Below are 27,024 nucleotides of genomic sequence, written 5' to 3'. Positions count from 1 at the left end.
AGGATGAATTAAGTTTCCAGGAACTATGACTCCACCAGACCCGCTGCCTTGGGAGGGTTAACGTGCATAAATATGCAAGGTGATCCGTAAAAGCTGTGGGCCAACGTTCAACAGCCAACACGTGATCTCTTAATCCGTCAGAAACATACATCCGATCCAGCCTGCTCGCCGAGTGGCTAGTAAAATACGTGTAGCCCTCTCGCTGCCCATGGATCTTTTCCCACGTGTCCATAAGGGCCATGTCCCGGCAGATCGTGTTCAATGCGTGGCAGGAGCTGAAATTAGGAGTTTGATCCTTCGGTGTGAGTACACAGTTAAAATCCCCCCCTACCAAGATGTGGTCATACCTCCCATGGAATAGGGGGGCAATCTCCTCCGAGTAGAATCGTGCACGCGCCTGTCGATTGTCAGATCCGGAAGGTGCATAGATGTTGACGATACGAATGCCGTTCACGGTCATAGCCAAACCCCGAGCCGAAGGAAGGTAATCGAGGTCACACATCGGAATCCCTTCCCGGACTAGTATCGCTGTGCCACGTCCTCCATCTGAAGTCGGCGCTAGGTAAGTGTTGTATCCATGCACGTCGGGAAAAGCAGTATTGCAGGTTTCCTGCAACAGCAGAATATCAACGTCTGTGGCGTAAATCATGTCCCGGAGAAGTTGCATCTTCGTCTTTGCAAGCGAACGTGCGGTGTTAATGTTCAGTGTGCCCACCTTATATGCTTGGTTCGTTGTCGTTGTCATGCTCGTGTCATGCCATTGAGAACTCCAAGGGCTTTAGTCCACTATTCGTGCTCAGAGGGGTGCCCGCCAACGGGCTGCCCTCCTTTGTTGTCGTTCCGTGGTGTGCATCCTGTAGGTGAGTGATCATCATTTGGGGGTGGCAATTCCTGTATGTCTTCGACTGGTTCCGCCCAGTCGCAGTGGTCATCCATCCGAAAAACGTCCTCTGATGTATTTCGACGTGGCTGCCGGGACATTGGTGTCCCTGACTCCTTCGTCGGCAGCGCTGGGTCAGTCGGTGTCAATGAAGAGGGACCATCTGAAAGGCAGGACATCCGGTCACCATCTGACGGAATCCTATCAGCGTCCTCTAAAGGCACGTGTTCTGTGACAGACAGTTCTTCGATTAGGATACCTTCCGTGTCCCCTAGGCTAGGGGGGGACGCGTCACTCGAACTATGGCGACGCTTTTTGCGACGCTTCGGCGATCGCTGTTTGCGTGCCCTGCCCTCTGCTGCCTCACTGTGTTCGTCGATCGTTCGTTGGTCCGTTGCCGGCGCCACTGTCTCGACCTCTACTTCCACGCCGCGTGCTACATGTGAGTTTTCGGAAGGTTCCTCCCTCACTTCCATGCTCCCGTAACTCGGTCTGCTCTTGCATAAACACGCCCTTGTCACGCTCCGAACTTGGCAACACCTCCCGGCGGGCCACCGACACGTACGTCATCGGCAGTTGCGTGGGAACTTCTCGCTGTGACTCTTCTCCGTGTGGCAGTTGCACGACGCGGCGTTGTATGCACTCCGAGCGGATATGTCCTTCTCCACCACAGCCAGAACAGGTGCGTGGCTGGCCATCGTAGATCACACTTCCTCGACATCCGCCAATGTCTAAATAAGACGGGATATGTTTAGTAAGGACGATCCGCACCTGTCGCACGCCGTTTAGCACAGGATAGGTACTAAAACTTGCCCAGCGTTCAGGCGTATGACTAAGTACCGTTCCATATGGTCGCAGCGATTCAGTAACCATCGATTCTGGCACCTCAAACGGCAATTCAAAGATCCGAATGACCCTCACACCCAGTCCTGAAGGAGCTACTGTTACATCGCTGATATGGCCATCAGAGTCCTCTTTGAGCAGCGGAGAGAGTTCTTTCACATGCAGCTTCATCGGTCATCTTTACGTACATTGTACTGCTTACAATGGACAGGTGTATTCCAATTATGTCTGCAGCAGGTAAACGAACTTCTTCCCTCAAAAAACGCTCTATTCCGAAAGCTTTGGGTCTGGCAAATTCGTTGTCGAACGTAAATTGGAGCGTAGTCTTTCGAAAATTGTGTGCCATGGCGATCGAGTCAGACAACAACACGCGCGAGTACCGGCGGTGTAAACACTTCCTCGTCCACGCGCGCCCGCGGCCGGGACAGCAGGTCCGTCCCGCGCCACCGCCTAAAGCAGATTGTTCTTGCATCTGAGCCACCGAGGACACAGAGGATAGTGCGACTGCAGGGGTTTATCCCTTGCACGCTCCTCCCTGAGACCCACATTCCCAACTTAATGTCCACACGCTGCATTCGTAGTGCCCTTGCCCATTACACTCATTACTCGCGGCAGTCAATCTTACCGAGTCCCGTAACAGTTCGGGCAATGCGTGTGCGTCCGCACAGAAGGTCAATTGCCGGTTAGCCTTAAGTATGTGAAGATGGTATCTGTTCTTTCGGAGAGAACAGATACCATCTTCGTATCTATAGTTACGGTTGCCCTACTAAAAGAGCTCTTCTTTGGATTTTACCTACGGGTGTTTTTACAGAAATTTAATTTAACTCCTTTAAAAAGGACTACTCGTCAATAAGCCTCATGGTACCAGAAGTATGAAATACTTTGATAGAGGGACTGGAGGATTTCATTAACGCAAGTCTGAAATAAGAATTCAGTTTATACTCATATTTTCTCTTTGTTCACCAGTATAAGGAAACACACGTGATGAAGCTCCCAACAAAATCAAGCGTGTTTCCGACCTCACCGGCAACTGCTTGCCAACTGTCCTTTTTGAGATTGCGATCTTTGTATACATTACTTTCAACGTCCCATAGCTCTGGTAGTAGACGAATAGCTTGCATGACATTCATAGTTCTCTCATTTGTCCAATTCTCCATTGCTGTACACAACAAACAACAACAAACGACAAACAAAACGGGTGGATATATATGTGCCCATGCAAACTTCGTAGAAAAGTCAAACGATAAATTAATGTTTTTGCTTCTACATGTGCTTGCAGCGCTGTCGGTAAGAGAAATGGGAAACAAAGGAGGGAAGAATTTACAGACAAGGACAGAATTCGATATTGCCCTGCAATACTAAATATTTTCCATCCTTGGTGGACAAACTGGCAACACCTCGGCAACACGCCGGCAACTAGGCTACGTGCAACAGCCTTCAGTATAAGCAACACTGCCCGCCCACACCACAAAATTACCGTGTTTTGCAGCAACATTGCAGTAGTGTGGACGGCAGTGCAATTTTGGCTTAATATGGATGTAAAATATGGCCCCTGCTGTTCGAGGCTTCCACTCTAGAAGTAGTTTATCGTGGTCACTGGAGCGACGAAGGGTACCTTGAAATTGGAAAAAAAGTCGCATGTCAAACCCGTTTTCAAGAAGGGTCATCAGACAGGCGTGGATAAATCATAGGCCTATATCGCTCACATCAGTCTGTTGTAGAATTATGGAACATATTTTAACTTACGCATTACAGTATGACGGTTTAGGAGAACGAAAATCTCTGCTATAAAAATCATCGTGCGTTCCACAAACAGAGATCTTGCAAGCTCAGCTCGCTCTGTTCGTCGATCAGATCCAGAGTGCCTTAAACATATGCCCTCAGTTGAATAAAAGAAATTTAATTTCTTAACAAGTTTCAGGTACTTAGTGCACTTCTTCAGAAGATTGTCGTATTATTTGCGAGTGTCAACAATAAGATGCACGCAGCAAATTGCTGTGGTCATGTGGTTCATAGTGCCTGTACAAAAATGGCAGTCAGAGGAGTGTAGACATCATGCCCGAACTGGACCTAATCAGTGGGTGGTCCTATTGGCTAGGAAAGCTGAACGTAAATAAATGTGACGTATTGCTCCTCAATAAGCGAAGACAGTCACTGCTGTTCTATTACGCTACTGGCGGCAAAATCTCTGGAAACAGTAACCATCGTAAAATACCTAGAGTAACCTCCAGAGTGACCTAAAGAGGTATGAACACATAAAACAAATAGTAGGAAATGCGGACGCGAGATTGAGATTCATTGGGAGAATCTTAAGCTAATGTCATTAATTCACGAAAGAAGTTCTTTAAGAACACTTTTTCGACCGATTTTTCAGTACTGTTCATCAGTGTGGGACCATTACCAGTAAGATTAATACAAGAGATAGAAAAGATGCAACGAAAAGCGTCACGTTCCGTCGTGGTATCGTTTCGACGGTATGAAAGTTTTGAGGAGATGCTCAACGAACTCCACTGCTAGACACTGCAAAGATGCATTGTACATCACAGGGAGGGATACTACTGAAATTTCGTAATAACACGATTCACCAGCAGTCGGACCACATACTACTTCCTCCCACATACAAGTAATCTGGCGAGGCTGGTCGTGGTGCCGGTGGCAGAAAAGATTGGCAGCCTGCTAGGTCAATTTCAGTCACTCCATGCCCCTTCTATTCCTACACTGCTGTAGGGCAATTGGGTGAGGTGAAAATGAAGGTAAAATAACAAAACATGGATGGTCTTATTGGCTAGGAAACCCGGCGCAGCCTGCATGATTGCCAGAGCTATTTAAAATGGCAGATATAGCTGAAGATCTGCCATGCCGCCTAAATTATTTATTACGTAATTATGAATAAATAATTTAGGCGGCATGGCAGATCATCAGCTATATCTTTTTATTTATTACGTAATTATGACCTCCCCCTCTTGAACCATGGACCTTGGCGTTGGTGGGGAGGCTTGCGTGCCTCAGCGATACAGATGGCCGTACCGTAGGTGCAACCACAACGGAAGGGTATATGTTGAGAGACCAGACAAACGTGTGGTTCCTGAAGAGGGGCAGCAGCCTTTTCAGTAGTTGCAGGGGCAACAGTCTGGATGATTGGCTGATATGGCCTTGTAACACTAACCAAAACGGCCTTGATGTGCTGGTACTGCGAATGGCTGAAAGCAAGGGGAAACTACAGCCGTAATTTTTCCCGAGGGCATGCAGCATTACTGTATGATTAAATAATGATGGCGTCCTCTTGGGTAAAATATTCCGGAGGTAAAGTAGTCCCCCATTCGGATCTCCGGGCGAGGACTACTCAGGAGGACGTCGTTATCAGGAGAAAGAAAACTGGCGTTCTACGGATCGGAGCGTGGAATGTCAGATCCCTTAATCGGGCAGGTAGGTTAGAAAATTCAAAAAGGGAAATGGATAGGTTAAAGTTAGATGTAGTAGGAATTAGTGAAGTTCGGTGGCAGGAGGAACAAGACTTTTGGTCAGGTGAATACATGGTTATAAATACAAAATCAAATAGGGGTAATGCAGGAGTAGGTTTAATAATGATTAAAAAAATAGGAGTGCGGGTAAGCTACCACAAACAGCATAGTGAACGCATTATTGTGGCAAAGATAGACACGAAGCCCACGCCTACTACAGTAGTACAAGTTTATATGCCAACTATCTCTGTAGATAATGAAGAAATTGATGAAATGTATGATGAGATAAAAGAAATTATTCAGGTAGTGAAGGGAGACGAAAATTTAATAGTCATGCGTGACTGGAATTCGAGAGCAGGAAAAAGGAGAGAAGGAAACATAGTAGGTGAATATGGATTGAGTGTAAGAAATGAAAGAGGAAGCCGTCTGGTAGAATTTGGCACAGAGCATAAATTAATCATAGCTAACACTTGGTTCAAGAATCATGAAAGAAGGTTGTTTACACGGAAGAACACTGGAGATACTAAAAGGTATCAGATAGATTATATAATGGTAAGACAGAGATTTAGGAACCAGGTTTTAAATTGTAAGACATTTCCAGGGGCAGATGTGGACTCGGACCACAATCTATTGGTTATGAACTGTGGATTAAAACTGAAGAAACTGCAAAAGGGTGGGAATTTAAGGAGATGGGACCTGGATAAACTGACTAAACCAGAGGTTGTAGAGAGTTGCAGGGAGAGCATAAGGGAACAATTGACAGGAATGGGGGAAAGAAATACAGTAGAAGACGAATGGGTAGCTCTGAGGGATGAAGTAGTGAAGGCAGCAGAGGATCAAGTAGGTAAAAAGACGAGGGCTAGTAGAAATCCTTGGGTAACAGAAGAAATATTGAATTTAACTGATGAAAGGAGAAAATACAAAAATGAAGTAAATGAATTAGGCAAAAAGGAATACAAACGTCTCAGAAATGAGATCAACAGGAAGTGCAAAACTGCTAAGCAGGGATGGCTAGAGGACAAATGTAAGGATGTAGAGGCTTATCTCACTAGGGGTAAGATAGATACTGCCTACAACAAAATTAAAGAGACCTTTGGAGAAAAGAGAACCGCTTGTACGAATATCAAGAGCTCAGATGGAAACCCAGTTCTAAGTAAAGAAGGGAAAGCAGAAAGGTGGAAGGAGTATATAGAGGGTCTATACAAGGGCGATGCTCTTGAGGACAATATTACGGAAATAGAAGAGGATATAGATGAAGATGAAATGGGAGATACGATACTACGTGAAGAGTTTGACAGAGCACTGAAAGACCTGAGTCGAAACAAGGCCCCGGGAGTAGACAACATTCCATTAGAACTACTGACGGCCTTGGGAGAGCCAGTCCTGAAAAAACTCTACCATCTGTTGAGCAAGATGTATGAGACAAGCGAAATACCCTCAGATTTCAAGAAGAATGTAATAATTCCAATCCCAAAGAAAGCAGGTGTTGACAGATGTGAAAATTACCGAACTATCAGTTTAATAAGTCACAGCTGCAAAATACTAACGCGAATTCTTTACAGACGAATGGAAAAATTGGTAGAAGCTTACTTTGGGGAAGTTCAGTTTGGATTCCGTAGAAATGTTGGAACACGTGAGGCAATACTGACCCTACGACTTATCTTAGAAGAGAGATAAAGGAAACGGGAACCTTCGTTTCTAGCATTTGTAGACTTAGAGAAAGCTTTTGACAATATTGACTGAAATACTCTCTTTCAAATTATGAAGGTAGCAGGGGTAAAAAACAGGGAGCGAAAGGTTATTTACAATTTGTACAGAAACCAGATGGCAGTTATAAGAGTCGAGGGGCATGAAAGGGAAGCAGTTGTTGGGAAGGGAGTGAGACAGGGTTGTAGCCTCTCCCCGATGTTATTCAATCTGTATATTGAGCAAGCAGTAAAGGAAACAAAAGAAACATTCAGAGTAGGTACTAAAATCCATGGAGAAGAAATAACAACTTTGAGGTTCGCTGATGACATTGTAATTCTGTCAGAGACAGCCAAGGACTTGGAAGAGCAGTTGAACGGAATGGACAGTGTCTTGAAAGGAGGGTATAAGATGAACATCAACAAAAGCAAAACGAGGATAATGGAATGTAGTCGAATTAAGTTGGGTGATGTTGAGGGTATTAGATTAGGAAATGAGACACTTAAAGTAGTAAAGGAGTTTTACTATTTGGGGAGCAAACTAACTGATGATGGTCGAAGTAGAGAGGATATAAAATGTAGACTGGCAATGGCAAGGAAAGCGTTTCTGAAGAAGAGGAATTTGTTAACATCGAGTATAGATTTAAGTGTCAGGAAGTCGTTTCTGAAAGTATTTGTATGGAGTGTAGCCATGTATGGAAGTGAAACATGGACGATAAATAGTTTGGACAAGAAGAGAATAGAAGGTTTAGAAATGTGGTGCTACAGAAGAATGCTGAAGATTAGATGGGTAGATCACATAACTAATGAGGAGGTATTGAATAGAATAGGGGAGAAGAGGAGTTTGTGGCTCAAATTGACAAGAAGAAGGGACCGGTTGGTAGGATATGTCCTGAGGCATCAAGGGATCACCAATTTGGTACTGGAGGGCAGCGTGGAGGGTAAAAATCGTAGAGGGAGACCAAGAGATGAATACACTAAGCAGATTCAGAAGGATGTAGGTTGCAGTAAGTATTGGGAGATGAAGAAGTTTGCCCAGGATAGAGTAGCATGGAGAGCTGCATCAAAGCAGTATCAGGACTGAAGACCACAACAACAACAACACAGAAGAAAAAATTTACAGCAGTAGTGCTACATGTGCATTTCATGCTCGAAATCTTATTATTTTGACAAATAATACAGGCGATTTTATTTTTGAATGCAGGAGTGATTTATTTTCATTCGCGATCAGAGATCCGTAATCATATTTGCATATTAAGACAGGTGTTATGCATGTATTTTTTTTTTTTTACAGTTAGTGTTACTCTACACACCGAAACGCCTACTTAGGGAGGAAACTCCGATGTGTGGCCACTTTCCATAGTTATTTACGGTAAATGCTGATGTTTTATATTTCCCTGCTGTACCCAGATTTTCCCATACATTGTGTTTAAAGTAATTTGTAAGCCTAGCTTGCTTGCACATCTGCAGTAGCCTACTCTTTGTCCATCCAGTTTTTTTCGCCACATACTCGAGTTTTCGTTTTTAAACTTCCTTTTATTCTATTTCCATTTTTCTTTTGCCAACGGCTCTTAAAGATTTCTTTAATAGGCCATAGTCTAAGTTTGTTTGACACATTGATTCACTTTCTTAAGGTCTGTGGAATGATACTGTTGGCATGAACCAATTATATTTCAATGACATCTATATCTGACGCTACTGTTGAGAAAAATGCCGTGCATTGAGAAAAAAATATACTTCTCTAGCTTCAATATAATACTTCTTTATTACACTTAAATCACCTTTGTTGCAGCCTGTGTTGCCAGTATCCACAATATTTATAGGTAAATGATTAAAACTGTAGGCAGACAGAACTTAATTTATAATCTGTTTTTGCTCTTGATTGTATGGAAGTTTTATTTGTACACTAGTCAGCTTTCGTATTTTCTTATTACCCCCGAGCAAGTCAATTGCAGAATACTTTTAAATACAACACGCAACTGTTTTGTAATAATAATATACACCACATACAAGTAATAGGCACAGAGTACAATGGAATAATTGTATCTTCTATTTGGTGGTACTTAATACATTTAGAAAGTATTTCACAGAGTTATTCACACCATCCAAACCATAGTTATAGTAGTCTAGTCTGGAAGTACCATGTTCTTTAGTCAAGGAAGATGTATAAGTTTTTCATAGATGAGTGCATATTACAAGCAACATAAACGTATTTAATTCTTCTGTACGTGTAATGTTACTCTACACCGAAAACACTTGCTTGTGGAGGAAATTTTGGAAACCAGACGAAGAGCACGTTGGCGACACCGTCTCTGGCGGGCCGCTTGAATTTGCGCGCACAGTGGTCTGATTGGCTAACGTAAGTACTAATTAACTCGGAAACGGCGGAACGCATCTAATTTTTTCCTTAACAATTATTTCGCAACGCAACTACCCTGCAACATACTCACAAGCCTTTTAGACTGTTTCTGACCAAGCTGTATGCTCTGCAAAGCATTCACATGGCGGAGGGTACTTGGTACAGATTTTAGTGGTTTCCTATTCTATACGCCTACTGAGCAACAGAACAATGATTGTCTGTATGCCTCTGCATGCACTCTAACATCTCTTAACTTATTACCGTGGTCCCTAAATAAGATACACGGTGGTTGCAGTAGAATTATCCCAGTCTACCTCGAAAGCCCGTTACCTAAACCTACAAAAAGACTTTTGCGAGAACTAAATTGTATTTCTTCCGTGGAATCCCATTTATGTTCCTGCAAAACACGCACAGGTCGCTTGTTGTATGTGTGGTAACAGCTACAGACTACCCTGTGTTTTAAATAAAGTATAAATTATGCTGTATTGGAAGAAATTTGTGTTATGCGTCTTTTGGTACAACAAAAACTATAATATCATTACGGCTTAAACATATGTCTGTATCTGCTCATAAAAAAAACAAGGCGAGATTGATGCTGTGTGACGGATAGTGTAATATTTCCGCTTGTGCCGCAACTGGGATAGACTGAACTGTGTAGGCATAGTACCGATCCTGCTGATGTGCAAGCGCACTATAAGAAGGCAGGAAACTCGCAGATTTACTCAGTGGTGTAAACAGCGCGGCGCATGGCTGCCTCTAGTCGGTACACCGCCTAATAGCTCCCCCAGGCTCATGGCCCGATGGCCCACTAACACTAGCTGTTCCTTCCAGCGTGTGACCTAAAAACGAATCATACTTGAACTGAGCCTAAGCTTTAACGACGAATCGGAAAATTGAAATTTTAGAAGCAATTTTCGGCGAGAAACGTATTAATAATAACCACAATTAATAAAATATTCCGGGCTATTATGCCGTGGTCGAATGGATTTCACCTTAAAACCCGACTTTTTGTCCCCATCTGCGGAGGACATTTTCAAGGGGGATCGTAGCTTAGTTGAATGTCCGATTCATACCCTGGTTCGCTACTGACTACAGCAAAATTCCGCTACCGCGAGCTTCTGCGCAATGGCGTGACGTCACATGTTTTGAATACGCGAGCACAATTGGCCGTTGTCGACTGCCGTGGTCAGCTGTTGCTCTCATCTCGCGGTAGAAGACTGGTACACATCTTCTTCAGCGCCGGAATCCAAATTTCTTCAATTTCGCGCCCTCCTCCTTCCTGTTGAAATTCCTGGGGTGTTTCACAATCTCTATGGCCTCCCTATATAGCCTTTCGTGGTATCCACTTGTGGCTGCCAGTATTTGAGTCCTATCAAAATGAAAGTGGTGATTTCCTGGCTGTGAAACATGTTCCGCAACAGCTGATCTGTCAATCTCCGCTCTTCTGCAACTGCCCTTACACTCTTCGAGTCGTCTTTTGACAGTTCTTCCTGTAGTCCCCACGTACGCCTGCCCGCAACTACACGGTATCCTATAAATTCCGGCTTTTTCTAGCGGATGGCGAGCATGCTTGGCCTATTTTAGGTGATCTTGTATCTTCCGTGTGAGTGTGTAGATTACCACGATATTCCGCTTTTTCAAGATTTTTCCTGTCCGGTCATTCACGTCCTTAATCAATGGCAGGAAAACTTTCGATTTCACCGGCGCTTGATCATCGCTATGATTTCTACACGGTGGTTTTAACTCTCTTTTCACCTCAGCGAACGAATAACCATTCTTGAGCAACGTATTGGTAAGATGTTTTAATTCTGCGTCAAGCTGCTGTGGTTCATAGATTTTCCCTGCTCTGTCTGTCATAGCTTTTATGATGCCTCGCTTTTGTTGTGGGTGGTGGTTCGTTACCTACACCGGGATTCGAACCAATTGCCCTCGCGTATTAGAAACATGTGACGTCACGCCCCTGCGCGGAGACTCGCAGAGTCGGAATTTTGCTGTAGTCAATAGCGATCCAGGGTATGAATCGGACATTCAACAAAGCTACGATCCACATGAAAGTGTCCTCAGCAGATAGGGACGAAATGTCGGGTTTTAAACGAAATCCCCTCGAAAACGGCATAATAGCCCGGAATATTTTATTCATTGTTACAGCTCCGGCGGTGATAGCTTATATTTTATAATCATGCTAATAATATTCATCAGCTCTGGGCCATGTAGGAAGAGCTTGTGGCCCAGCACCTATAAGATGATGGAGGCAAAAAATACACCCGTGGCGTGGGGATGTGGAGCAGGATGCTGTTCGTGGCCTTCCGGCAACAAGGTGTGGTGGCGACTGAGACGCGCTTGGCGCTGGCGTACCCCTCACATCGCTTGTAGCAACTGGAGCATTGTGGAGAGAAACGACACCGGCGTCTGCATTCACTGCTCGCTAGTGAATGTCCTTAACAATTACGTCCTAATGTTTCCTTTCCTTCCAACTACACTGGAGGATGCAGCACGACGGCATAAAGGAAACGCCTGCGGTAATTGGTAAACACGGAAGAAGAACAGTCCTAACGTAAACCGTTCAGAAGATACGACGATTTTATTTCATATAGTTCAATAATTGTCACCCTGTATGTCTTGTCTGTTCTTTCGGATATGTCTGAAAGAACAAACACCGTATATATATAACTAGGGCAATCTGCAATCATGAATTTAATGTACTTCCCTCCAAATTAATTCGAAGTGCAAAATACACGCTGTTGTTGTTGTCGTGGTCTTCAGTCCTGAGACTGGTTTGATGCAGCTCTCCATGCTACTCTATCCTGTGCAAACTGCTTCATCTCCCAGTACGTACTGCAGCCTACATCCTTCTGAATCCGCTTAGTGTATTCATCTCTAGGTCTCCCTCTACGATTTTTACCCTCCATGCTGCCCTCCAATACTAAATTGGTGATCCCTCGATGTCTCAGAACATGTCCTACCAACCGATCCCTTCTTATAGTCAAGTTGTGCCACAAACTCCTCTTCTCCCCAATTCTATTCAATACCTCCTCATTAGTTATGTGATCTACCCATCTAATCTTCAGCATTCTTCTGTAGCACCACATTTCGAAAGCTTCTATTCTCTTCTTGTCCAAACTATTTATCGTCCATGTTTCACTTCCACACACGTCTACACTCCAAACAAATACTTTCACAAACAACTTCCTGACACTTAAATCTATACTCGATGTTAACAAATTACTCTTCTTCAGAAACGCTTTCCTTACCATTGCCAGTCTACATTTTATATCCTCTCTACTTCGACCATCATCAGTTATTTTGGTCCCCAAATAGCAAAACTCCTTTACTACTTTAAGTGTCTCATTTCCTAATCTAATTCCCTCAACATCACCCGAGTTAACTCGACTGCAATCCATTATCTACTGTAAAAAACCCTCATTAACTAACTGTGCACAATAAGATAATTGCGATCATTTCAAGTTACAGTTAAATAGCGAGTTTCTGACGTCGTTTTTCTGCTGTAGGACACCACAATCCCAAGAAACATTCGACACAAAGGGGAAAAAACCTGACAACAAATATAAACAGCTGATTCGAAAATGAACAGTCGACTGAATGTGACCCATTCTGAGCGAAACCGATGACGGCGCCAATTTGTGTAAATAAATAGTACTGTTAAGAACGGTTGGTTGCTGTTTTCTTCTTTGGAAGACTCAACTTGATTTCGTAGGCAGCCACGGTCTCAGAACGTCAGCTTTCGACAGAAGAGTATTTTGTATGGTTCAGGGCTGAGCTGCAGCGCCTCTGACATTCGTGCGGCTGTGGAGCTGCTAGCCGGCGACCTGGTGTGGAGCCGCCTTCGAGAACGGCGCTGGCACGTGGGTGCCGCTGTCGGTTTGCGCGGCCGGCCGGAAGGATCCACCGGCACGCAGCGAGGGATGGCCGGCTAATGGCCAGTCAGCTGCCCCCCTATCGATCCCCGGCGCAGGAATCCGCCATCCTCAGCGTGGGGCCCGCGCCCGCCGGTGTATTCCACATCTGGTGCCTGGCACGGCCTAGAACACACCCGGCCAGCCGCCCCTCCCCTCGCATCGCTGATTTATTTGCCGCGCGGACTGGAAGCGAGAAAGGGAAGACGGGAAAAAGAAAGGGGAAAAACTTTTGGCTGCGTGTCTCGGACCGTTTTTCTGGCCCGCCGAGCCGTCTTCGTCCCGGACGCCGCAGACGTGATCGCCCGGCCGACAGCAACCATTTCCTGTGGGTCCGCCGGATACACCGCGGCGATTGCCCTCGACGGAGCTCGGCGTGCCGTCGGCCCCGTCGTAATCCGCCTCTGTTTCACAAGCTCTGACCTCATCTCGATAAACAAGCAAATACACATTGTTTTCATTTACAACAATACACGTCTCGGGTAAATTTGACGATGTTGACACATTTTATCGCTGGCTGGAAGTCTTCGGCAGGAGCCACATAATCTGTTAGCCTACAAAAAATCATGAAACGCTTTATTGGTGTCAGAAGCTCGTTGCCATCAATCACAAATTGGTACAAGAATAAAAGTCCAAGATTTATGTCGTTATGCACCTTATTAACTTCGCTCGCATTATTTTATATAATTGTCATCAGGGACAGTTGGAGTTTACAGAAAGCTCAGTGTACCTACTTCTCCACTTGTAACCTCGTTCACATTTAGGGTTTCCTCGGTTTCCCTAAGTCGGTTAAGACTAAAACCGATATAGGCTGTTTGACACTGGCTTACCAGGTTTCATTCCCGGCCCGACTGAATGAATGCCTCTCTGCGAATTTAAACTAATCTATGACGGGCGACGAATCAAACGCAGAACTTCACTTTTCGCGAAAAATGCTATTGCCGACTGAGCCAAGCGCACCCCACGATCCCCCCCCCCCCCTCCCCCCTTACCTCCTCTTCCTCGCAAATTAAAGCTTTACTTTCGCGATTACCTGTCTCCTACTTTGCAAACCTTACTTTCTCCGCTTACGTTGTAGGGCTATATATATATATATATATATATATATATATATATATATATATATATATATATATATGTGTGTGTGTGTGTGTGTGTGTGTGTGTGTGTGTGTGTGTGTGATGTCCTTAGGTTAGTTTGGTTTAAGTAGTTCTAAGTCTAGCGGACTGATGACCTCAGATGTTAAGTCCCATAGTGCTTAGAGCCATTTAAACCATTTTTTTTTTGAACAGGCAAACAAATGACCACAGCTTCAGAAAAATTGGATGATTTCTTCAGGAAGAAGGGCTTCACAAATCGAGCAAGTCAAATAGGCGTTGGTCCAGTTATTCGGCCTGTCATTGAGTGATAGGGTTGTTGGATGTCCTACTGAGGGATACTGCGCCAAGTTCTGTCCAATTGTCGCGTTACACCGTCAAAATCAATGGTTGGAGTGCCCTGCCCGTAATGCTACAAACGTTCTCAGTTGGGGAAAGATCCGGCGAACAAGTTGCCAAGGTAGGGTTTGGCAAGCAAAATCCAGTTTTACTGAAATTGTAATAATTTGTTTGTCTATACAAGTACATCACATCTATCGAGTTTCGTCCCATTCAGATGAATGTTTTTTTTTAATTACTGCCCCGGATTTGAAAATTTAAAATGCTGCCATAATCTACTAATTAAGGAGTGTAATCGAACGTTAAAATTTTAACACAGTAACACATGTATTATAGAAACTGTCTAGTACACTTCTTGAGTTAGCTAACTCCCGCTGTGCAAATTTGTGGACGATTTTCACGCAGTATTCGTGAATGAGACGACTTAGCGACTTCCAATTAATTTTCCATATAATTTCAAACCTTTTCGAAACTTTTCGCGCTGGCACAAATCATAATTTAATGACAGAAATAAGTTTATCGGGTACTACGTTTTCGTTGACCATGCAGTAAAACTTCATCATCAGGCATGATGTTTTTTTTTATTATTTTTATTTCCTTACTACTAACTCTACTCATAACACATTTTGCAGACAGTATCCACGTATACGAAAGAATGTACCTCAAAATTATATGATTTTACGATATATTGTTCAGAGGTATGACGTGATAAACATGGAGTTGCATGGAGCAATTTTAGTGCATAGTTACAATTTGCTGTAGCACATTAGTACATGATAACCAGCAGCCACTGGATGTAAGACACTTCATTTCTAATCTCTGCATGTGTGTATTTGTCGCCTGTTTATATTCTCGTAATACCACAGTAACAATTATATTTTTATCCTATTTTGTTCTATATTTAGTCTGTTAATTATACATTTATTGTCTTCTCTTTTCATGCTGTAACGTTCAAAGAGTATAAACTTTGTTGTGAGATACTCTTCCCACCAATGAAAACAAATCAGGAGATAAAACGCATTTCTTGGGTTTCACGTTTCAAAAATCAGTAGCTGTTCACAATAGCTGTGTAGTATACAGTGCTGAAACGCTAGATCTGAGACAGATAATTTGGCACACTTGCGGTTTGCATCGCGCTGGATAACGACTAGTATAGTCGCGTTAAAGCTTCACTGCTTGCTTATCAACATAGGTACGGCTTCCAGACAATAGGTTCAAGAGCCTGAACGCTACCTACGTAGCCAGAAGCAAAGAGGCGGCGTCCGTGATGAATGCGAAGAATAAACTTGCAGCGGCCGGGACTTGGTCTGCGTAGGAAGTGGGCCGCACGGCAGATAACATCTGCTGGCAACTCCGGCTCGCGCTTTCTTCCTGCCACACTCCAGGTCTCACTGCGGAAATTAATTCAGGCGCCTGCCGCAACTACGATTGCCTTGGAGAGCGTGCCGCACGTCTTCCGTAAACGGCACAGGTAAAACGGTCCTGGGAAAATCGTGAAGGACAAGCCCGTATTGAAATGGAAGCAAGGAAGTTACACAATTTAGTAATGAGGAAGGACAGGCCGAAGTTTAAGGAAATTATAAGGAATACTGAATGCACAAGATGGAAGAATACCCAACACCTGGTGCGTGATGATGTTAGAGAACAGGGGGGGGGGGGGGGGGGGGATGGACATATTTAAAACGGGCAATCGCACAAGTTGGACGGACAAATATCACTACAAGAAAGGTAACTGCCAGGAAACTGTTAGTAACAATTGATTGACGAAAGAAGAAAATTCAGAAATGTTTAATTTATAAAAATAATGCAATATTACAGATCGCACAGGTATTAAATCAATGGGAAATACAAGGAAACTACAGCAAACTGTCTGCAGAAAAATTATGAACAAATCGAAAAGAAAACAGTCGACGGAAAGGCAAATTCCGCTTTCAGAAAAGCCAAAATAACTTTTGGTGAAACTGAAGATAAAGAGGTCAACAGCAAATAGAAAAAGGAATTTCACTATTAAACGTGAAGGAGAGAGCGGATAGGCGAAAAGGTACATTGACGGCCCCCCAAGAAGGGGACTAGCTCTATGCTGAAGTGATAGAAGAAGAAACGGTTGTTGATGTAGAAGACATAGGGGACACACTCAGGGTTTGACAGAGCCGTGAGAGACTAGAGATCACAAGAGATGGATATCATTCGCTCAGAATTTCTTAAAATGTTGGGAGAAAAGGTAAAAGTATACAAGTAAGTGTATAGAATCTGTTACAATGGAGACATACCATCAGACTTTCACACAATCCCCAAGACCGCAAGGGAAGATAAATGTCAGAACTATCGCAGAATCAGCTTAGTAACTGATGCATCCAATTTGCTGGCAAAAATCATACCCCAAAGAATGTAAAAGAAAACTGAGGATCTGTTAGTGAGTTGGGTTTTGAAAACGCAAAGGCAACAGGGAGGCAATTCTGACGTTTCACTTCTTAGTGCAAAGTAGACTTATTAAAACTCAAGATTTTTCTTAGGATCTGTCGTCTACGAAAAATTAAGATCGACGCAAAGGCATGGATTCAGTCTTTCTCCTGTACTGTTCAAGCTGTACATCGAAGAATCAATGAAGGAAACGAAAGAAAGTTGCAGAAGTTGGACTAGAATTCAGAGTGGAAGATATGATTTTCTGAAGTCATTGCTAACCCCTGTGAAAGTGAGGAAAAAATTACAGGTTATGAAAATCTACTGAGCAAATGAAATCAAAGAAAGATGAAACCACCGAGAAATAGCAGAAATGAGATTAACGCCAACCTAAACATGAAAATTGGAGGTCACGTACTAGGGAAGGGAAGAGACTCTGCTACCTTGGAGACAAACTAATGCATGACAGGGGAAGCAGCTTAATGATTACTCAGGATTATTTTACAAATGGAATACGTTATGTTATCCAGAACAACGCACACGCATCGGAAATAAAGATAAGACCGGGAGTCCCCTATAAAAAGTTGGGACGGATTTATTTAATTTTATATTGGTTTTATTTCCCTACGTGAATGACTCCTGTACTGCTGGTCCGGAAATATAAAAGCAGATTTAGCAGTTATACTGAGATGGGAATATACAACGAAAATGATTAACGTTGAGGAAGGTATTTTACAGCAGCGTTGTCTACGATGTGGGAAGTATTGATACGTGGGTGACAATACTACTGGCGGCAACTAGGCCACAAATAATGAACCTTGATGAAGTACCCTGATGCGGGTGACTTGTGGACGAGCCGGCCGCGGTGGTCTAGCGGTTCTGGCGCTGCAGTCCGGAACCGCGGGACTGCTATGGTCGCAGGTTCGAATCCTGCCTCGGGCATGGGTGTGTGTGATGTCCTTAGGTTAGTTAGGTTTACGTAGTTCTAAGTTCTAGGGGACTTATGACCTAAGATGTTGAGTCCCATAGTGCTCAGAGCCATTTGAGCCACTTGTGGACGAGGGAAATAATACTGATGCTAGCAATTAGGTGACAAGTGTAATTATGTAAAGTGGTCAACACCCAGTCAGTGCCGAACGAAAGAATAATAAAAGGAGGATCCTTATAGGGAGAGCTGTGTGTCATCGTCTGGGGGCTGGATGCGTCTCAAAAATGCCCACAAGCTTTCAGAGATTAATCAGAGTCGTTTCGCAAAACAGTATCAAAAAATGTTAGACTAGATCTCCAGAGGCCGTTACAATGTAATTCCTTCCATTCGATTACCCCTGTTACATCTGTGGCTCTGTTGCACGGATAATACGTGCATACTAAGTCCAAACGAGTCTATGTGAATTACTTCGTTTCCTGCATATTGCCGTAGGAACCAATTTGAAAAATAAAATCCACTTGGAAAGTTCGCTGGGTGCCACATATACTCTTGTAAATAACAAATTCCATTCCGATGCCCCGTAGACGAGGTACATGTTGGCCAACTCTCTAAAAATAAATCCAAACAAACTGTATCAATGTTTGCGTATACCATCAAACCTGGAAAGAAAATCTGAGACAGGCCAGGACAGTAGATAATTCTGATATCTTTGGAGCAGAGAACTGATGGACTGTAATATCGATGAAAAAACAATACGAAACAGACCAGGGAGGAAAGAAATATACGTTGCAACTTGACGAAACGGAGGGATCGGTCGATCCGACACATCCTGTGGCAGCAATCAATAATTAATTAGGTTATGGAAGGGAGTGTGTGCGTGTTCGTGTGTGTGTACGTGTGCGTGTTGGCAGGGAGGGGGGGGAGGATGGGGGAGAAATGTAGGCAGAACGCCTACTACAACAGTAAGCACATTAAATTGGACGTATATTACAACACGCAAGGATGAAAAGGCGTCCACAGCGTAGACTAGCGTGGGAAGCAGCAGACTGAAAAAAACTACTGAATTAAATTCACTGATATCAAACAAATGGAATCGATGAGGATAAACTCAGTGAAATACAGTGACATTAAAAGTTTACTGCGAATTGTGCTCAGAAATGCTGAATTTCAGTGTAGTGAATGTGTCGCGACTTACAAAAATTTGTCTCAAACCAGGAAACGAACATGGATCTTTTGCTTAACTTGAGCAGTCGTCTTTATCAGTTATGTCATCTGAACATGCTATCACTCCTGTCAATGCATGTAATTGCAGTTTTAGAGGTTGTTATATTGTTGCTCTGTTGTAGTTACGAATCAGATCAAGTCTGTTTCACAGTGTATCTACATCAGTGTTCAGTACGCAGATTCTAAGTAAAATTGCCTTCAAGGACGTGAAAAAAGTAAAAATAATGTACACATTTTTTCATTCCCAAGCTAATTAAAAGGTCATTTCTACTAAACTGCTGTCGATGATTCCTAGCCTATTGCAACCAAATATCGTCAGAAGAAAACAGCTTGCACCCAATAGTTTCCAGAGCCCATATTTGTTTACAAAATATGACAGTACACATGTGATGTGTTACGACAGTGAAAAGAACATGTGACCACTGGAAACAGTGCCACAAGTTCCTCCAGAAAATCGTAACACCACACACACACACACAAATGTCATATTAACAAATGTAAATCCGTCTGATGATGGAGGTTTAAACCTTTCAAACGATTCGTGGAGATAAATAAACAGTGACTGGTAACAGTAAACTTGTTGTTTCATTTAAACAGCTTTGTTATCATCAAAATGGTGTGATACACAGAAGGGAAAGATTCCTGTCATCTAGGAAGCGGCATTCAATGCCGTCACCGAAGGAAGGAAGAAAACAGTAGCATCTAACAACGCCAAGGAAAACTTTCTGCAACATGCATTATCTTCCTCTTCTGCTTGTGCCTTAGTCCCACAGTTTTTGCACAGTTGGCATGGTTGCGGTCGGATTTGGCATGGTAAATGCAAGTGGTGGCCGGATGCCCTTCCTGTCGCCACCCCGTACCCCCTGGGATGGAATCAGCGTACCCCAACTGTCTGCGTCGAGTGTAAACCATGAAATAGTGCGGACGTGTTTCAAATGTCTGCTAGTTGTGTAACTGAGGCGGGACGTGGGGATCAGCCCGGTATTCACCTAGAGGGATGTGGAAAACCACCTAAAAACCTCATCCAGGCTGGCCTCCGACGTAAATCCGCCGGGCGGTTTCGATCTGGGGCCGGCGCGCCTTCTCGAGTCCAGGAAGCAGCGCATTATTGCGCTCTCGGCTAAATTGGCGGGTTACATCATGCATTATCTTATCAAAAATATATTAACATTCCCATGTAATGCGGTGTTGGCGAATGAACCAAAAGTGTAAAAGGAGGCGGGGAGTACTCTGTTGTCAGTAGAGAAGCAGCAACAGCAGAATAGGTCGGTCAGGAGAGCTCCGTCTTATTTGAACGTAGGCTACTCATTGCGTGTCACCAGAGCGACATTTCAACCTTTGTAAAGCTACCAAAGTCGATTGTTGGTTATGCGACTGTGAAATGGAAACGCGAAGCAACAACCACAACTAAACCAAGACCAGCAACCTCAGGTACTGACGGGTACGGTCCGTCGAGCAATGAGGAGGGTGGCTATAAAAACTCCCATGCAATAATCGAAAGGGATCAGGTGCGAGTTCCAAAGTACTACCAACAGTACAGCTTGCACAATGACCGTGCATAGGGGTACAATGATCAACCAGCTCCTAATGATACACACAGTTCCTTAGTCAATGCCAAGAGACGCTTGAGGTGGTCTGAAGAGAGCGACGCCACTGCCCACTGGATGGCTGGACATGAGTGATTTCGAGTGATGAACCACACTATACCCTGAGGAAATCCGATGGAAGAGTGTGAGTTTGGGGAATGTCTAAGGAACGTTACCTGCCGTTATGCGTAGTTCCGACAGTGAAGTACAGAGGAGATGGTGTTACAGTATGGAGTGTTTTTTATGGTTAGGGTGTGGTCTCGTTACTGCGCTTAAGAGAACACTAATTGCGGAAGGATGTGAACTCATCTGACAACATTGAGCGCTGCATGCAATAGACGAAAAGTTTGGACAAGACGATTGTATCAGCATTACAATGCACCCTGTCATAAAACATGTGTGAGGCACTGTTTTGCTGGCAATAATATTCCTGAAATGGACTGACTTGCCCAGAATCCCGACCTGAACCGAATGGAATAGGTTTGGTATGAGACAAAACGTCGACTTCATTCCAGAACCGAGTATGAGCATCACTATCTTCCCTAGTTTGGGCTTCTGAGGAAGAATGGTTTGCCACTCCTCTACATTTATTCGGACACCTCATTAAAAATGTCCACGTCAGAATTCAAGCCATCATAACGACGAAGGGGAACACACTCTATATTAATACCCACTAATAGATGTCTGGATGATTTCAATCAGAACGCGTAGGAACTCCAATGATATAAAGTATTGATGGAGAAATAAAAGAGAATCTGGCTAATAGAACAAAATTGTACTAAAGAGAAACATGGATAGAAAATTGAAGATAATTTTTTTTGCATCTCATTAAATATTATGAAGAGCTGGTTATGTAGTTGTGAAATTTGGAATATCAAGAATTTACATTTCTTTTAGAAATCAACGTGTTTCGCAACATCACGTTGTGTCTCGGTCTTCTTTTTTGCCTTTACACTCACGAATATACAGGGTATTTGAAAATGAATATACGAGTTTTAAGGCTTTGTAGCACATACTACATTCATCCAACAATTACAAATAATACACCAAGTGAAAGAGCAACTCAAACAGTTTTTTTTTACAATTATTCAGTGTCAATACCGATCAGACATCGAGTCGATAGGTGAGTTGTTCCCAAATCTTGATCAATGAGTCAGGAGTAACTGTTACAATAACACTGTTTCTGAAGTCGGACAGATCAAATGGTGTGGTATCAACGTCCGATACCACACTTGTTAGGGGTTGCAGTTATCGACCTCGGTCCGTATCGCTGGACCCGCGAGTCGCGACTAGCGCCGCTCCGCGGCTTGTATCAAGTTTCTAGCGAGCCCTCGGCCACTCTTGCTCGGTACGTCAAGTAGTAAAGTAGCATAACCTTCAGCTGATAGGAAGCAACCTCTAACAAGGCGCTTAGTAACGTATGGCCTAAGTGAGGCCTCAATAGCTATCTGTTTATAATTATATGCATGCAGCCAAGAAGAATCCTGTACAACCAGTTAAGTACAATATACATTATTTTTTACCAAAGACTTCTAATTATTTTAGTCGTTGCAGATCCAGACCATTGCGTCAGCACCTTATCGACGTTACTGACAAACCTGTTGTGATTTATATGTTTCTATTTAGCATTGGCCACCAGTCAACATTGGCGACGACTCGTTCGTCGTCATCATAACAGCTGGTATCGGAGGCACAAACACATGATGCGTCAGATCGTGTGTGAGCGTGGAGGTCATGCATAAAATGTTGTGTCAACCGGCCCTTTGCGCTCAGTCCACCGGTCGGATACAACGTCGTTTAACCAGTCGCGTACTCAGTTATGCCTGTGAGGCGGCGCACCATCTCGCTCCCAAATAAAGATGTGTTGCTCAGCTTCTTGCCATTGAGGCACGGGGCATAGCTGTAGCACATCAAGATAAGAAACATCAGTTACAGTTGATTCACCGAAAAAGAAAGGCCCATAAACTTTCCGCGGGGATATTTCTTGGCGTTAAGCGTGAAGGACTCGCACTCGTCCAACACGTTTTTCAGTCGCTCTTTGTCATTCTATACTCTTCCCATTGCGCACAGGTATACAAACAAAACTGTTTCAGTTGCTCTATCGTCTGCTGTATTATTTACAATTGAAAATTGAACGTAATAAATGCTACAACGTCTTAAAACCAGTTTGTTCATTTTGAAACACCCTGTATTATAAATTCATGACCGACTTAAATAATATTGCTGCAATAGACGTTGTGTACATGTACACTTGAAAATATTTGAGATTTCGTTCGTGCTACTAAAAAGAGTAAAGGAACTAGCTGTTAAAAGGAATGTAGTTCTCCGTATTCATGAAGTTCAAGAAGCAGGAACCATAAACTGAATAAATAGATCGACTATTAAATGAGAAGATGCAACAACCGCAATGTAAAAAATTCTCGGAATCTCAATAGAAGACAGAACTTTAGATGAAAATGCAGTTTTTTCAACATAAGTTCCATTTTAGGTAACGCACTTTATCCACTTTCACATGAGTAAATTGTGCCTCTAAGCTCCTATGCACTTTACCACAGTTTTTCACATGAGTAGGTTACGCCTCTAAGGTACGATTCAGGAAGTTTGCAGAATACCCATAATCTCTTAATCGGGCTCAAAATGTTTAATGGAAGTCAGAGGATGCCAGTATGGTGAACAAGATGGACGTTGTGATGTCGTAAGTAAATACGTACCTTACCCAGGAGTCTTTCTGTGAGCATCCTAACATCACGATAGCATTTATTTATTGTTTTGTTTCTTTCTTTTAAGTAGTTATATTTGTACGCCCGTAAATGTTGCGCAAGGAGGATACCGGTGGGCCATTGATAGTGACCGGGCCAAATATCTCACGAAATAAGCATCAAACGAAAAAAAAAAAAATACGAAGAACGAAACTCGTCTTGCTTGAAGCGGGAAACCAGATGGCGCTATGGTTGCCCGCTAGATGGCGTTGCCATAGGTCAAACGGATATCACCTGCGTTTTTTAAAAATAGGAACCCCCATTTTTTATTACATATTCGTGTAGTACGTGAAGAAATATGAATGTTTTAGTTGGACCACTTATTTTCGCTTTGTGGTAGATGGCGTTGTAATAGTCACAAACGTATAAGTACGTGGTATCACGTAACATTCGGCCATTGCGGACGGTATTTACTTCGTGATACATTACCCGTGTTAAAATGGACCGTTTACCAACTGCGGAAAAGGTCGATATGGTTGATGTATGGATATTGTGATTAAAATTCCCAACGGGCGTGTGCTATGTATGCTGCTCGACATCATCCAAGTGACCGGACCGTTCACCGGATAGTTACGTTATTTAAGGAAACAGGATGTGTTCAGCCACATGTGAAACGTCAACCACGACCTGTAACAAATGATGATGCCCAAATAGGCATTTTAGCTGCTGTTGCGGCTAATCCGCACATCAATAGCACACAAACTGCGCGAGAATCGGTAATCTCATGAACGTCGGTGTTGAGAATGCTACATCAACATCGATTGCATCCGTACCATATTTCTATGCACCAGGAATTGCATGGCGACGACTTTGAACGTCGAGTAGAGTTCTGCCACTGGGCACAAGAGAAATTACGGTACGATGACAGATTTTTTGCACGCGTTTTATTTAGCGACGAAGCGTTATTCACCAACAGAGGTTACGTAAACCGGCATAATATGCACTACTGAGCAACGGAAAATCCACGATGGCTGCGGCAAGTGGAACATCAAGGACCTTGGCGAGTTAATGTATGGTGCGGCATTATGAGAGGAAGGATAATTGGCCCCCGTTTCATCGATGGCAATCTAAATGGTGAAATTTATGCTGACTTCCTACGTAATGTTCTACCGATGTTACTATTAGATGTTTCACTGCAAGACAGAATGACGATGTACTTCCAACATGATGGATGTCCGGCATATAGCTCGCGTGCGGTTGAAGCGGTATTGAATAGAATATTTCATGACAGGTGAATTGGTCGTCGAAGCGCTATACCGTGGCCCGCACGTTCACCGAATCTGACGTCCCCGGATTTCTTTCTGGGGATATTTGCTATCGTGATCCACCGACAATGCCTGACAACATGCGTCAGCGCATTGTCAATGCATGTGCGAACATTACGGAAGGCGAACTACTCGCCGTTGAGAGGAATGTCGTTATACGTATTGCCAAATGCATTGAGATTGACGGACATCATTTTGACAATTTATTGCATTAATTTGGTATTTACTGGTAATCATGCTGTAACAGCATATATTCTCAGAAATGATAAGTTCACAAAGGTACATGTATCACATTGGAACAACCGAAATAAAATGTTCAAACGTACCTACGTTCTTTATTTTAATTTAAAAAAATCTAGCTGTTACCAACTGTTCGTCTAAAATTGTGAGCCATATGTTTGTGACTATTACAGAGACATTTATCACAAAGCGAAAAAAGTGGTCCGACTATAACATTATTATTTCTTTACGTACTACACGAATATGTAATAAAAAATGGGGGTTCCTCTATAAAAAAAAAGAAACGCACTTGATATCCGTTTGACCTATGGCAGCGCCATCTGGCGGGCAAACCATAGCGCCATCTGGTTTCCCCCTTTGTAGTTTTTTCGTTTGACGCTTATTTCGTGAGATGTTTGGCCCGGTTACGATCAATGGACCACCCTGTATATGAAGGTAGTATCTATTCTCGAAAGAACGGATACTATTGATGACCGTGCAGCTTCTTTAGAATGTATTGATAATTAAATCGATACCCTAGCTGGAAACAGGCGTTGATATACATCATTGGGAACATGTTGAAAATGTGTGCCCCGATCGGGACTCGAACCCAGGATTTCCTGTTTGCAGGGCAGACGCTCTATCCATCTGAGCTAGGGTATCGATTTAATTATCATTTCATTGTAGAGAAGCTGCACGGTCATCAATGGTATCTGTTCTTTCGAGAACAGATACAACCTTCATATATAGTTATAATATGGTTACCCGGCCATTGACCTTTTTGTGTGCGAACGTACAAGTTATGCCCCAATTCGTACAGGACTTGGTAGATTAATCTGCCACGAGTAATGAGTGTAATGGGAAAACATCTATTAGGCGCACTACGAATGAAGTGGTGTGGACATTAAGTTGGGAATGTGGGTCTCACGGGGAGCGTGCAAGGGATAAGTCCATGCAGACGCACTATCCTCTGTGCTCTCGGTGGCTCAGATAGATCGCCGGCACGGTAGCTCAGTTTGTTCGGTCAGAGGGTTTAACTACCCTCTGTAATAGAAAACTGAGTAAACGGATCAGCCAACAACCTGAACGGGTGTCATCGGACGTCCACCACGAACAAATTCAACGAACAATATAGAACAAAATGAGATAAAAAAGAGGGTTATCTGCCCTCTGTAATAAAAAAAAAACTGAGTTAATCGATCGACAACGAACTTAAACGGATGTCTTACGACGTCCGCCCCGCGCAGATGCAACGAACAAACGCGAACAATATGAGATTTTTTTTGAAAAAGAAAGAAATATGGATAGAGCGTCTGCCATGTAAGCAGGAGATCGTGGGTTCAAGTCCAGGTCGGGGCACACATTTTCAACATGTCCCCAATTATGTATATCAACGCATGACTGCAGCTAGGGTATCGATTTATTATCATTTCATCTAACAACTTTTTAATATTTTTTTGTACTTTTGCAGTTTTTATTGCTCCTTAACTGTAGCCTGTGCACAGATTTATTCGATATTTTTTTGCAGTAAGCTCGAAGACATTCTCTGCAGTGTCTGTCATTTTTGTTTTCTTTTTTTTTTTTTTTTTTTTAGAAAGGCAAGTGGGACAAGAGCTCTCTTGCCAGTAGTGGGTTGTTCTTGATTTTTTGATGGGGACTCTTTAGTTAGTACATCTTGCACGGCAACTCGAAGATGTGTTTGTCGACTAGGATCATCTAGCGTCTTCGTCATCCAGAGTTTAGCGAGTTCTTCACCCAGGTGTATAATAAATCCTTTTCTTGCCAATCTGTTGGCTCTTTGATGCTGATTATTGAAGGTGTAGACAACCCAAGTATTCACACAATCAATGTTTATCTTGCGATAAAACGCATACAGTTGCCATCTTCTCGTTTTCCGGCTACATGAATAGGTGCTGCACATATAGTCCAGCATGTATACTCCAAATCTGGTAGCATTGTAATCCCCTATTATGTGTGGTTTCTTACTAATGTCACTGATAGTGGGCTGATCATGAGAGTTGGCAACAGACCATTTTATCTGCGTTAAATGTATTCGCAATTGCGT

This window comes from Schistocerca cancellata, chromosome 2, assembly GCF_023864275.1.
Source record: "Schistocerca cancellata isolate TAMUIC-IGC-003103 chromosome 2, iqSchCanc2.1, whole genome shotgun sequence".
Classification (NCBI taxonomy): Eukaryota; Metazoa; Arthropoda; class Insecta; order Orthoptera; family Acrididae; genus Schistocerca; species Schistocerca cancellata.
The sequence above is the reverse complement of the archived record's forward strand: the minus strand, read 5'-3'. Positions refer to the sequence as shown.